Source organism: Pleurodeles waltl, chromosome 4_1 (genome assembly GCF_031143425.1).
Source record: "Pleurodeles waltl isolate 20211129_DDA chromosome 4_1, aPleWal1.hap1.20221129, whole genome shotgun sequence".
Lineage (NCBI taxonomy): Eukaryota > Metazoa > Chordata > Amphibia > Caudata > Salamandridae > Pleurodeles > Pleurodeles waltl.
The window spans coordinates 377,380,323-377,393,636 of NC_090442.1; positions in this window are offsets into that span (position 1 = coordinate 377,380,323).

A 13,314-nucleotide genomic window follows, 5' to 3' on the forward strand; every position below is an offset into this window, starting at 1 on the left:
CTCAGGGGGTGTGAATGGAGAGTTCCAATGCATTGTTAGCCTTGGAAGTATCTGAATGCCCATAAACACTGCTGTTTCTTGACATCCACAAACTCCCCTTGTTCCCCTTTGCACCCTGGAAAGGGTTAGATATTTAGTCCAGCCAAGGGCCGGCATACCCTTTCTTACGGGACAGTGGAAGGTGCATGGATCAGCCTACAGTGTGGGAGTCGGGGTTTCCCTATGGGTAGGAAAAAAGTGTGTTTGCGCAGGGGATCCTATTCCCCCTCTACGTGATTTTGTGATATGCAGAGCTCTGCACGGCATTCATAGGAGCCTACTGGGACTGTCACATAACCTTTCCAGGAATACACATGGAGACCCGCACCTCGTACAACTTTTCATGCACCTTCCTGGGAATGTTTGCAAATTTCAGAAAACCATAAATCTACACTTGCATGAAGATGTAAATCGGTGAGTGCAAATTCACAACGTTCTTTGTCAATTATGCCAGTATTATATAGTGGCATATATAGAACACTGTTCTCAATGAGTGTCCACATTTACTGGCTTGCTATTGATAAGCACAACATGTAGTGTGCAAGTCTGATGTGCCTGGGATTATGACTATTGACTCTATTGTATGCAATGTGTAGATACATTACGAGAGGCCTTTATTCACAGTGGGGCCTTAATCCAATTATCGCCCCATTGTGAATTATGAGGTCTGTGAAGATCCACAGGAAATTTGTGTTTCCCCCATAGTTTTCAGTTGCAGGTGGTCTGTAGAGGAAACTGTGGAAAATAATCAGGAATTACCTGTGAAATCAGATTCTTAATTACCGATTCCCATGGTTATTTGTGACTATTTTGGGGATTCTCCGGGTTAAAAAAGGAATCTCCATTAATTCCACACCACCAAAGTTAATGGGATCCCCGGGCCTTGCTAACTTCAGGAGGGTGGAATTAACACCCATGCTATGATCAAGCTTACCAATAAGATCTGCATTTTTAGAAGCTTTACAGCAAACTTGAGTTCTTTTTTATGTTTTATATGAGTATTTCATTTCCCAGTTGTGTAGGTGTGATCTACTTGTCTTGATCTTTCTATCAAATATTAGCCAGTCTTCTTAATCGAACAAACTACAGATGCTCCATAGGATATCGACTCCGTATGCTGTGACAGGTCTTTGTCCAGGAGCAATAAATCCAGTTGCGGCTTGCGGGGAGCGGAAAGGGCTGCGCACGGAGAAGGGGGGATTAACAATAATTTATTTATTTTTAAAACACTTACCTTCACTTTCCGCCGCGCCGCTCCGCTCCTCCGACTAAACAAACGAAGAAAAGAAAGCTCAGTTGGCCTCGCCATGTCTTCTTGCTGCAGCTGAGCAGTGAGACAAGTGGACATTACCTTACTGGGTTAAATGTTCACTTGATGTCCCACCCCAAAATTCAGGGCTAGGCTCAGCTGGCTTTGCCATGATTTGAACAGGTGACCTCTAGGTGAGCAGTGGGACCAGTGAGCATTTATCTCACGGAGTTAAAAGCTCACTTTATGTCTCATCCCGAAATGTAGACACTTGTGTGAATTTTGGGTTGAGGCCATTCAATGCTTAAACTATTAAGTACATGAATTTTGAGTTGAGACCAGTGTTTGTTGAAAACATCAGCATGAGTTTAAATGAAAATTGATTTGTTACTGTGGAGAAGTGTGGCTCAATGGTTAGAGCGGCAGACCCTGAGGCAGAGACCTGGCTCAAGACCAGGGTTCAAGTCCCGCTTCGGCAGGTCTTTTGCTCAATTCCCCTTGACCAGATCATTCTTGCCTCGGTGCCTAATCTAATTCATGGGTCCCACTCTGCAACTCTGGGCAATAGCTTGCTTAATCTCCACAACGGCCCCAACAGCGCTTGGATGCCTGGCTTCACCCTGGGGGTGCTCAGGAGTGGGCGCCTCACAGGGAAAAGCCAGGAGGGGTTCCATAGCGGTATGAGTACAGCGCCTTGAGACCCTAACGGGTGAGTAGTGCGCTATACAAGTGCTAATTTACATTTTACATTTTACATCCTTGGATCAGCCATGGCTGTTTTAAATCGAAATTTAAAAATATGATTAAAGATGTGAGTAGACAATTAATTGTATAATTCATTGTATAGGCTTGATTTATAAAGGAAACAATGGCAAAGTGTAGAATAAATGAAAATGACATGTTTTTATTAAAGAATGTGTATCATTTTTATGATGCATCTAGCATGTTTTTACATTATTAGTTACAGCACATCAGAGAGGTAATTGGTGTTTTGGGCGCATCTGTTACTGGACATCACTATTCCCTTGTTTACTTTGGGATTTTATTGGTTTCAAGTTAATTTTGGTTTCTAACTCTTGAAAAAGTTGTAATCTGCACATTTTCTTTGCCTCACAATTTCAATAGTGTGGTTCCTCGCCTGTTCCTATTGTTTCACTACATCCATTTTTCTCAAATTGTTCTTCAGCTCAAAGGCTATTTGATTTTGGGCCTCATTATGACATTAGCGGTAAATGCCGCCTATCGCCACGGCAATGGCCGCCAACATACCGTCACTGTGGCTACCAGCTGCCAACTGCATTATGACCGTAGACGGAATACCGCCAGAAGGCTGGTGGTATTTAGTTGACGGTCATGGCGGCGGACGGCGGTAAGGTGGTGCTGCTGCTATGATATGGTCTGTCGGTGTTTTGCTGGCGAACGCTGCTGCTGGCAGCAGCGCCGTGTCCCGTCTCCTGCCGGAGGACCCCCTGCAAGCAGGTAAGTCGGGTTCTCTGACAGGAGAGGGGGTGGGGGTGTTGTGTGCATGTGTGGGGGTGTCTGTTTTTGTATGCATGCATGTGGGTGTAAATGAATGTGAGTGTGCGTGTATGTTGTGTGTTGTTAATGCGTGTGTGCTACAATGTATGTTAGTGTGTGTTGCAGGTTGTGAGTATGTATGTGTGTGTGTGTGGGTGGATGTGGGTATGCGTGTGTGTATGAGTGTGTATGTGTGCGCATGTGAGTGTGTTGATGTTGGGGGTGTCGGGAGTGGGAGGGTAGGGGAGGATTCTGGGGAGGGGGGCGGGGGTTACCCCTATCAGTACCAGGGAAAGAATTCCCTGGCACTGATAATGCCTACCGCCATGGTTTTGGTGGCAGTAAGATTACCACGAAAACCATGGCGGTAGGCGGGGTCATAATCCTGAGGGTGGGATTGTGACGGCTGCTGGGCTGGAGACCGAAGTCTCCAGCCCGGCGGCTGTTATCACCCTAGCGGACTGAGTGGTAAATTAGCGGTTTGGCTTGAGCCAATGTTATAATTTGGGAAAAGGTACTGCCAGCCTCTTGGCAGTACCTTTCCCCAAATTATCGGCAATCGCCAGGGTCGTAATGACCCCTTTGTCTGTTCCATAGCTAATTACTTATGAAAATATTTTTGCGGGAGAGTTTTTAAAAAAGTTTTTTTCCTTTAAGTGTTCCTTTAGTTACAATGGTTTGTGATCCATCCAGGTTTCTGTTTCTAGTTGCCACCTTCCAGACATTCATTGTTAAGTCTTGCCTATTGACAGCTTTTTTTCTGTCTGTTGCTGAAAACCTATTTCTACAATGCCAAAAGTTAGAGTGGACTTTAGGCCTACAAACAGCTTTTCTCTTTCTGTTGTTGAAAAGAGTGGACTTTGGGTCAGCTCATTACGTACCACTAGTTGGCTTTTTTGTATTTGCCTTCTTCTTATTTGATGGCTTTCTTTCCTCTTCCTATGTGTATTCCCTTCAATCATCATTACCATTATTTTGCTAATGGGAAAGTAGCAGTATTCCCACCATTGGAAAGGTCTGTCAAATTAAAGCACTGCTCTAAGTAAAAGAATACAAGGCCTCTACGAGATGAAGTGATTGCAAAATGCCCATGAAACGCAATTTTCCCCCCAAACACCACCGGCCCATCCTTTCGAAGACTGCACAGATCATTTCAAAGTAGGCAAATTAATCTATATTTTCCATTGACATCTGAATGTGACTCCACAGGGTGAACACTTGGTACAGCTTGTTAAGGGCAGGGCAAACCCTCACTTGCTCACATGGGATTAACTGCCATTCCCCAGCCTTGCCTTTCAAGAATTGAAATAAACATTTTGTGAAGAATTTATAGGAAGAGGCCAGAAGGAAACCATGCATGTATGCAGTGTTCACTCTATATTTTCCCCTGTCTGCAGCAATGAGTAGTCTCTGCACGGCGGCCAAGGCCACGTGCAATGAAGAGCATAACCCACTAAGCAAGCAAGTAAGATACCAAAACCAGAATCGGTAGTATTTGCCACTCCAAAGGTTTGTTTGAGAATAAATACTAAGAGGTGCATTTTGACACCTGCTTGGAAGCGTTTAGTAGATCACTGACACTGATGGCTGCAAAGAGTGCACCATAACGACACGATGGATAGGTAAGAGGGCAGAATGATCACAATCGGAGCTAGCCCTCCAACATGGTAAGAAGTTATGGAGAAGCACTCAAGAAAGATAGCAAGGTAGTGATAGAGGATAAGAAGGTGTACATCAGTGCGCATTTGACCTGAGACAGAGCCCAATAAGTCAGGTGACAACCTGCTGAAATCCTCACTCATAAGATAAGGAACCCAATATCTGACCATCACCAATGGTCAATAGGTTTGCATAGTTTTTGAGTGTGACACCTTAACACAGTGGACTTTTAACCAATAGCCCTTTCCATTTTCTGGCTTGCAGTTCTCTTTTTACCACTGAGCTATAGGCTTCAGATAATAGTCTGCAATACCCCACTAGTACCAATGTTGGAAAGCACAAGTGGAATGCTGTGTGCAAAGGCTTCCTATTATGGTAACAAATGAGCATAGGGAAGTGTTGGAAATGGCCCTTTCTGCAGGGTCATCCCCAGACGTTTTGCCTTCCTCCTCTTTTTCTCACCCTGTGTTTGTTGGCTTTATGACTGCACACTTTACCACTACTATCCAGTGCTAAAGGGCATGTGCTCTGTGTCTAAAACATGGTAATGTTGGCTGCTCCATGATTTACATGCTGGATTTACTAGTAAGCCCCTAGTAAAGTGCACTGTGTGTGCCAAGGGCCTGCAATTCAAATGCTGTTGAGTGGACTGGCAGCACTTGTTGTGCCACCCACTACGGTAGATTTAAAACATGCCTCAAGCCTACCATTCCAGAGTCTGTGTGTGCAGTTTAAACTGCCATTTCAACCTGGCAAGTGTACCCTCTTGCCTGCTCAAACCTTCTTTGATATTACATGTAAGACACCCCTAAGGTAGGCCTGGCTTAGCCCCAAGGGCAGGGTGCACTGTATTTAAAAAGCTGGACATGTACTTTTAAGTTTAACATGTCCAGGAAGTGAAAAACTCTTAAATTCGTTTTTCACCATTGCAAGGACTATCTCTCCTGTAGGCTAGTATGGGGATTGCCTTAAAACATCTTTTAAGTGTAATTTCCGATAGAGAAAAGATAGAAAAATTGAGTTTGGTGTCTCTGGACTCACACTTTAAAAACACATCTTGTGGTAAATGTGTCTTTTAAATTGCAGGTCTGAAAATGCCACTTTTATAAAGTTGGCATTTTCTTCCTTTAACCATCCTGTGCCTTAGCCTGCCTCCAATCCCTGCCTGGTCTGTGTATGGTTAGAGGACAGCTACCTTTGTGCATTCCATACAGGCAGCCATAAATACAGGACAATCAACTGTACCTGCATTCAATCTCCACACTGATGGGTCTTTCTGGACAGGAAGGGTGGGGGGGCTCTCACTTACATTTCAAAGGGCCGTGGCCTGACCCCACGCAAGGGACTGATAACCCACCACAGACTTCCTGGCAGACAGGACTGGGCTGAAAGGGAACTAGGGCACTTCAAAACCACGCTTTGAAGTCTCTCCGACTTCCAATGCACATTTAAGTGTAAGTACTGCGCCTCTGACACCATATACAGAGAACACTTCTGGACTGAGGACATTCTATCAGGAAGAAGGACCAAAGGACTGTCAGAAGGGAATACCACTTTAATGTTTTGCTATTCTATGTTGGCCTGCTGCCTGCTACTTCTTGCCTGTGAGTGAGAGGACTGGATCTAACTCTCTACCTCCTGCAATCTAAAGTTACTCCAAGGGCCTGACTGAGCTTGCCTTCTGTTCCTATAGTCTCAGGGATAACAAAGGCTTCACCTGCATCTTGCTACCAGCACTTGGGCTCCTCTCTGGCAAGTCCTACTCTGCAAAGTGGTGCCAAACCCAGTCCTGGGCCCTTGCAGGTGAGTGTGGTGCTGCAATACAAGAACTGAAGCAACAACATTGGTGCGTCACTTGGAACTGACACATCCCTCTGCAAAAATGCCATTTTGCTGCTGCCTGCGCAATGCAATGACCCTGACTTACAATGCAGCCCTGGCTTGGCCGACACAGCACCAACACATCAGGACCAGTACTCATCACCTCTGGACATCAATACATCAATGATGTTGCCCGATCAGAAAACCACGCATCACCTGCAATAGCAACACATCCCTTCCTCTGGATCAATGCATCATCACCGAGCATTGAGCAAAGATACTGTCAGCAGGTCTGCGTGACTCCTGTACCCAGCCCAAGCTCTGTTGCGGTCAAACTGCACTTTTGAATTTGCCCCACTCCAATAGTTCCAGTTGGAGCTATTGGATTCTAAGCACTGCATCTTGATTTAATCTTTGAAGCGTCATAACTTGCCTTGTGTATGTTGGATTTTTGTTGTTTTGTTCTTGTTTGACTCAGATAAATATTGGCTATTTGTTAAAAACTGGTGTGGAGTCCTTTTGTAGTGTTTTCATTGTGTTACCTTGAGTATGCACCAATACTTTACACATTGCCTCTTTAGCTTAGCCTGACTGCTCTGTCCCAAGCTACCAGAGGATGAGCACAGGTAAACCTTTAGTGTGTATTTTACTTGCCCTGACTAGGCTTGTGGTCCCTACTTGGACAGAGTGCAAACCTCTGCCAACTAGATACCCAATTTCTAAGAGGAAGCCTCACTATATTCTGTAACTGTGAATTTTATTTCATAGTTACTTAAAACCATTGCACAACAAACAAAACATAAAATACAAATTATAAAATGTAATGCTAGCTAAAAAATGAAAATCTAATTTCATAGAAAGCATTGAGGGACTGAACATATATAGCCCGGCAGCATTTGTTAAATCTAGCGCCCGCACCTGAACTCAAGCTACCTTTCACGCCCAAGAACGCTACTGGGTGGTAAAGGTGCCTCATGGAGCTGCCTTGCACACATTGCTGGGTATTACCCATCCCTATGGGACCCAACTAAAAGCGAAAGCCCAAAAGTCAAAGTGCCATTGCAAAAATAGATAAAAGTTACCTTGTAACTGTAATTGTATTTCTATAGGGCTTACTACCCCTGACAAGGCGTTGAAGAGCTTTTCGGTGAGTAGCACGCTACTCTGGAACCCAAGAGGAATTAGTGGTGGATTAGTATAGGGAGGACAGTATTAGTATTATTATACATTAAATTGAACAAAGGATATGTGAGTTTGTTAGTTTGATTGACTAGAGTAATGAAGGGATGGAGGAGGTAAGAATCAAGAAGCGTTAACTGGGAGTTTGTAGTAATAGGATGAGGCTTGGGATGAGTAAAGGAGAGATGGAGGAGGGAAGAGTGTGGAAAGCAGTTAGGGAGATCATAGTAGCAGGCGGGGGTTTGCATGAGTCAATTGTGAGATAAATGAGGGAGAATTTAGTAGGGTTGTTTGGGAGACCATGGTAGTAAACTGAGGTTTGGGGTGAGCTAGATGCAGTAGAGGAGGAAAGAGCTTAGGCAGGGTTATTTTGGAGATGAAAGTAGTAGAATGGGTTTGGCATGAGTCAGGGTGGGGATGGAGTATAGATTGATAGAAACATAGGGTGTGGGGAGACAGAGAAAAGCTTATGAGAGAGTAAAATGTATATTATTTTTTATTTATTTAACATTATATATATATATATATATATATATATTTACTTTTTTTTTTTGTTTATTTAATTTAATTATTTGTATTTTGAATTGTATTTATAGTTTTATTTTTATTTATTTTTTCTCCAGTACCGTAGGACTAGAGTAATAAATAAATAGATATGTAAGTACATAGTAAGAGAATATATCTGGAAGGAATATAATATTGGGTATAATAATATGAGAAGAAAAGTAGTATTGTATAAACACAGACTTTCAAGACTTGTAATATTTGAAGTTAAATAATAAGTGTACTTTTCGAACATTCACTTCTCTTTCCTCGATTTTTGAATGGCAAAATGCTTGCTTTTAAATAGTTAAGATAACATTTGCTCACTGTGATATAAAAAGAAAGCAGGGTTTCATAAGTATCTATTAGAACAACCTTTCTAGGAGCTATGCAATGACCTATGAACATGTTAAGCATAGAATAATATACACATATATGTATATAGACACACACACACACACATAGATATATATATATATATATATATATATATATATATATATATGCATATATATATATATATATATATATCAAACCAAGGCCCTTTCAGGGATAGAGTGACGCATAAATTATGCAAAAAACAAAGGAGAACTCTGGGACGTTCCCATTTTAGGTGGAGAGCTGCTCTAGTAAGGAGCACCCTTCAACACCAGCGACACTCTAGATTTGCTCACCTCAAATGTCTGCTTATCTAGCAAAGTCTTACACACACACACACATATATATATAACCGTGAGTAAATATACATTTGTTAAACAGGCTTAAAGAGTATGTGTATAATTAATTATGAAATAGTAGCAATACATATTTCTTAACCGCTTCACTGCCAGGCCTTTTCTCCCTCCTCTGTCAAGCCTTTTTTTGTCCATTTGGGGCAGTTCGCGCTAAGGCCCTCATAACTTTTTGTCCACATAAGCTACCCACACCAAACGTATGTCCTTTTTTCCAACATCCTAGGGATTCTAGAGGTACCCAGAGTTTTTGGGTTCCGCTGGAGGAGACCAGAAAATGACCCAAAATACAGCTAACATTTCATTTTTTTGCAAAAAAATTGAAAAAAGTGCTGCAGAGGAAAGCATGTGGTTTGTTCACTGAAAATGGCATCAACAAAGGATTTGCTGTGCTACAGTGACCATCTTCCCAGCTTTCAGGAACAGGCAGACTTGAATCAGAAAACCACATTTTTCAATACATTTTTTGTGTAGATCCTACAAGGTTTTCCTACAGAAATAACAGCAGAAATAAAACAAATATTGAAATTGAGGTGAAAAAAACAGCCATTTCTAGCCACTTTGTAACTTTTTCCTGCTATGTCAGATTTTCAAAAGCAATATACCCTTATGTCTGCTGGACTCTTCTGGTTGTGGGCATATATAGGGCTCGTAGGTTCATCAAGAACCCTAGGTACCCAGAGCCAATAAAGGAGCTGCACCTTGCAATGGGTTTTCCTTGTTTACTGGTTGTACAGCAATTAATTTGGTGAAATATAAAGAGTGAAAAATAGGTATCAAGGAAACCTTTGTATTTCCAAAATGGGTACCAGATAGGATATTGAGAAGCAGTGGTTATTTGCACATCTCTGAATTCCGGGGTCCCTGTACTAGCATGTGAATTACAGGGCATTTCTAAAATAGTCGTCTTTTTTTACACACTATCTTACATTTGGAAAGAAAAAATGTAGAGAAAGACAAGGAGAAATAACACTTGTTCTTCTATTCTGTGTTGCCCCAAGTCTCCCAATAAAAATGGTATCTCACTTGCTTGGGTAGGCCTAATGCCCATGACAGGAAAAGCAACCTGGGCACGTCTCATTTTTACATTGAAATCTGATGTGTTTTTTGGAACGGCCTAGCTGTGGATTTTGGCCTCTAGCTCAACCGGCACCTAGGGAAACCTACCAAACCTGTGCATTTTTCAAAACGAAGACACCTCGGGAATCCAGGATGGGGTGACTTGTGGGGCTCTCACCAGGTTCTGTTACCCAGAATTCTTTGCAAACTTCAACATTTGGCAAACAAAGCACTTGTTCCTTGCATTTTGGTGACAGAAAGTTCTGGAATCTGAGGAGAGCCACAAATGTCCTTCCACCCAGCATTCCCCGAGCCTCACAATAAAAATAGTACCTCACTTGTGTGGTGAGGCCTAGTGCCCGCGACAGGAAATGCCCCAAAACACAATGTGGACACATCACATTTTTCCAAAGAAAACTGACCTGTTTTTTGCAAAGTGCCTAGCTGTGGATTTTGGCCTCTAGCTCAGCCGGCACCTAGGGAAACCTACCAAACCTGTGCATTTATGAAAATTAGACATCTAGGGGAATCCAGGATGGGTTGACTTGTGGGGCTCTCACCAGGTTATGTTACCCAGAATCCTTAGCAAACCTCAAAATTTGCAAAAAAACCCACTTTTTCCTCACAACTTCCTTCCACCCAGCATTCCCCCAGGTCTCCCGATAAAAATTCGACCTCACTTTTGTGGTTAGGCCTAGTGCCCGCAACAGGAAATGCCCAAAACACTACGTGGACACATCGAAATTATGAAATACAGAACTACTTGTTTTCTCAGGGGGCACCTGCATTTTTGGTCCTGGGCTCAGCAGCCATCTAGGAAAACCTACCTGGGGCAGAGCGGGGGGAGAGCTGAAAGACTGTTACACCCTTCAGTTAGGGTAGGGGCATAACCATGCCAATACTGGTTGGTAGCCACCACCCCGCTATTTTATTTTATTTTTCCCTGGCATCTAGTAGGCTTTCTGCCTCCTCTCCCCTCCCCCGGGGAGTGGATTGTGGGTAATTGCCCTAATCTGCCCACTGAGCAGAAAAACTTTGTCCCCATTTATTTGGGGTGGGGGTATGGCTTACCCCAACCCTCTTTTTCTGAAAAAAAATCTTCCCTGGTGTCTGGTGGGCTTTCTGCCTGCCTTGGGGGCAAATAAGCCTTACATAAATAGGCCGCTCTGCCCCCAAGTGAGGCAGGATTGGCCAACAGTAATATGCCCCCATGGGGAGCGACCCTTTCCCAAGGGACTGCCTCCCCCCAAACAAAACACACACACCTATCCCTGGTGCCTATGTTGTTTCTGCCCACCCTGGGGGCAGATTGGCCTAACAAAAATAGGCCGATCTGCCCCCAAGGCAGGCAGAAATGGTCTAAAATAAAATTGCCCCCAGGGAAGCGACCCTTGCCTAAGGGGTCACTCCCCATCTGTAAAGAAAATAAAATTTAAATCCCAGGTGCCTAGTGGTTTCTACCCCCCTTGGGGGCAGATCGGCCACCTACCAATGGGGCAGCACCTGGTGAGGTCAACGTGCGATTGCACGCTGACGTCATCCGACGTCACTGGGGGGGTAGGGAAGGAATGGGTTGTGGAAGGGGAAGCGTTTTCCCTTCCATCCCTGCCCTGGGGGGGTGGGTGGATTGGCTAGCCAGTCCCAGGACGTAATGGTTATGACCTTGGCGGGGAAGGGGTTAAATAACTATACCATCTAGAATATACACATAATCAGATTATAAATATATATCAACACAGGCATATGCAGTCCATTGCTGTTTGAATATGGTGGTTATAAAGGAAAAAGCCAAATGTTGAGTAGTCTTCTGAAGGCAAGATAGTTATCCATGGGGGTAATGAATTCCATAGTTTGGCTGCTTGAACAGAGAAGGATGTCCTACCTATTGACTTTTTCTTGTATGGTGGTGTTTCAAGGCAGGGTGCCAATCTTGTATGGAGGTTTCTTTCTTGAATGTATTTGGTTATTTTGTTTCGGGTGGAAAGCAGTCCTGTTCCATGTATAGCTTTGTGGGTGATACAAAGCAGCCTGAAGGTGGATCTTCTGGCAATGGGTAACCAGTGTAGTGTTCTCAAGGCGGGGCAGATGTGGGCTTGTGGCTTTACATGTAATAGTAGCCTGGCAGCTGAGTTCTGAATATGTTGCAGTTTTTTCATAATAGACAGAGATGATCTATGGTAGAGCCATTGGCATAATCCAGTTTGAATAGTACAGGAGATATAGTAGCCTGCACCTTGTGTGGAAATCCAGGTGGGGGAAGATGTGTCGCAGAGTCTTCAATATGATGAAGCTTGATCATGCCAATTTGTCCACTTAAGCATTCATTGTTAACTTGGAGTCTATGGTAATTCCAAGGTTTTTAACTTCCTTGGATACTTAAGGAAGTGGTCCGAGATCGCCAGGCCAGGCGCACAGTGGGTCATAATTTTTCCAATCGCCACATGTGAGTATTTCCATTTTGGAAGCATTCATTTTTAGATGGCTCCAAGTCATCCACTGAGCAAGGGGTCTGAGGCAACTGAAGATGTTTGAGTTTTCAATGTCTTTGGGGCCTTCCAATTTAGGTAGTAATTGTGAGTCGTTTGCATAGTTGTAGCATGTGAGTTGAAAATCATTGATCAGTTCTGGTAATGACATCATGTAGATGTTGAAAAGCATAGGTGAGATAATTGATCCTTGGGGGACCTCTGCTTTTGGGAGGTAGGGTTTGGATGAGAAGGGGGGAGAATAGACAATATTAATTCTGTTTTGAAGGTAGGATGTAATCCAGTCGAGAGCAATCCCTTTAAAGCTGGCTTCATGGAGCCTTTGAATTAAGGTGTCATGGTCAACAGTATTAAAGGCAACTGAGAGGTCCAAGAGAAGTAGTGCAGCAACTCCATTGCGGTAGACTGTGTTTTTAAGATCGTTCCTCATTGCAATGAGTGCCGATTCATAGCCTCTTCCTGGGCAGAATCCATTTTGGCAGTCCGAAAATATGGACTATGGCGCACAAGCCTCATGAAGGTACTCCGATAGAATTCTCTAGAGTCTCATCAACCATTTTTGCAGGAAATGCAGGGGCAGGAGGTGGGGAACGACGGAATGGGCATCCTTTTTACTTGTGGACTGACCACAGTCCTAATCAGTACTAATATTTAATGACAATACGATGGGAGGAGCGACTGACAGTTATTCATTGGAGAGGTGAGTGGTTTAGAGCCCATCATGAGCTTCATGGAATCACGGAATGAGGTGGACAGTGAGAGGAATTTGGGTGTATGAGGAAGTCAATTTGTCAGTTGTGGACCATGCTGGAAAGCACAATGTGGTGCACATGAAGGGACAGATTTATCTGTATGATTGAAGGGGACCCACAAAATAAGATGACACACAATACATTTTGGGTACTGTTGTGGAATTGAATAAAAAAGGAAATACAATTAACAGGAGTACGATATACAAAATGGTGCTGTTCTACAGCTCCGATGTGGTGTTCCTTTAAGAGATCCACCTCACAGGTAGGTAAAGATGCCA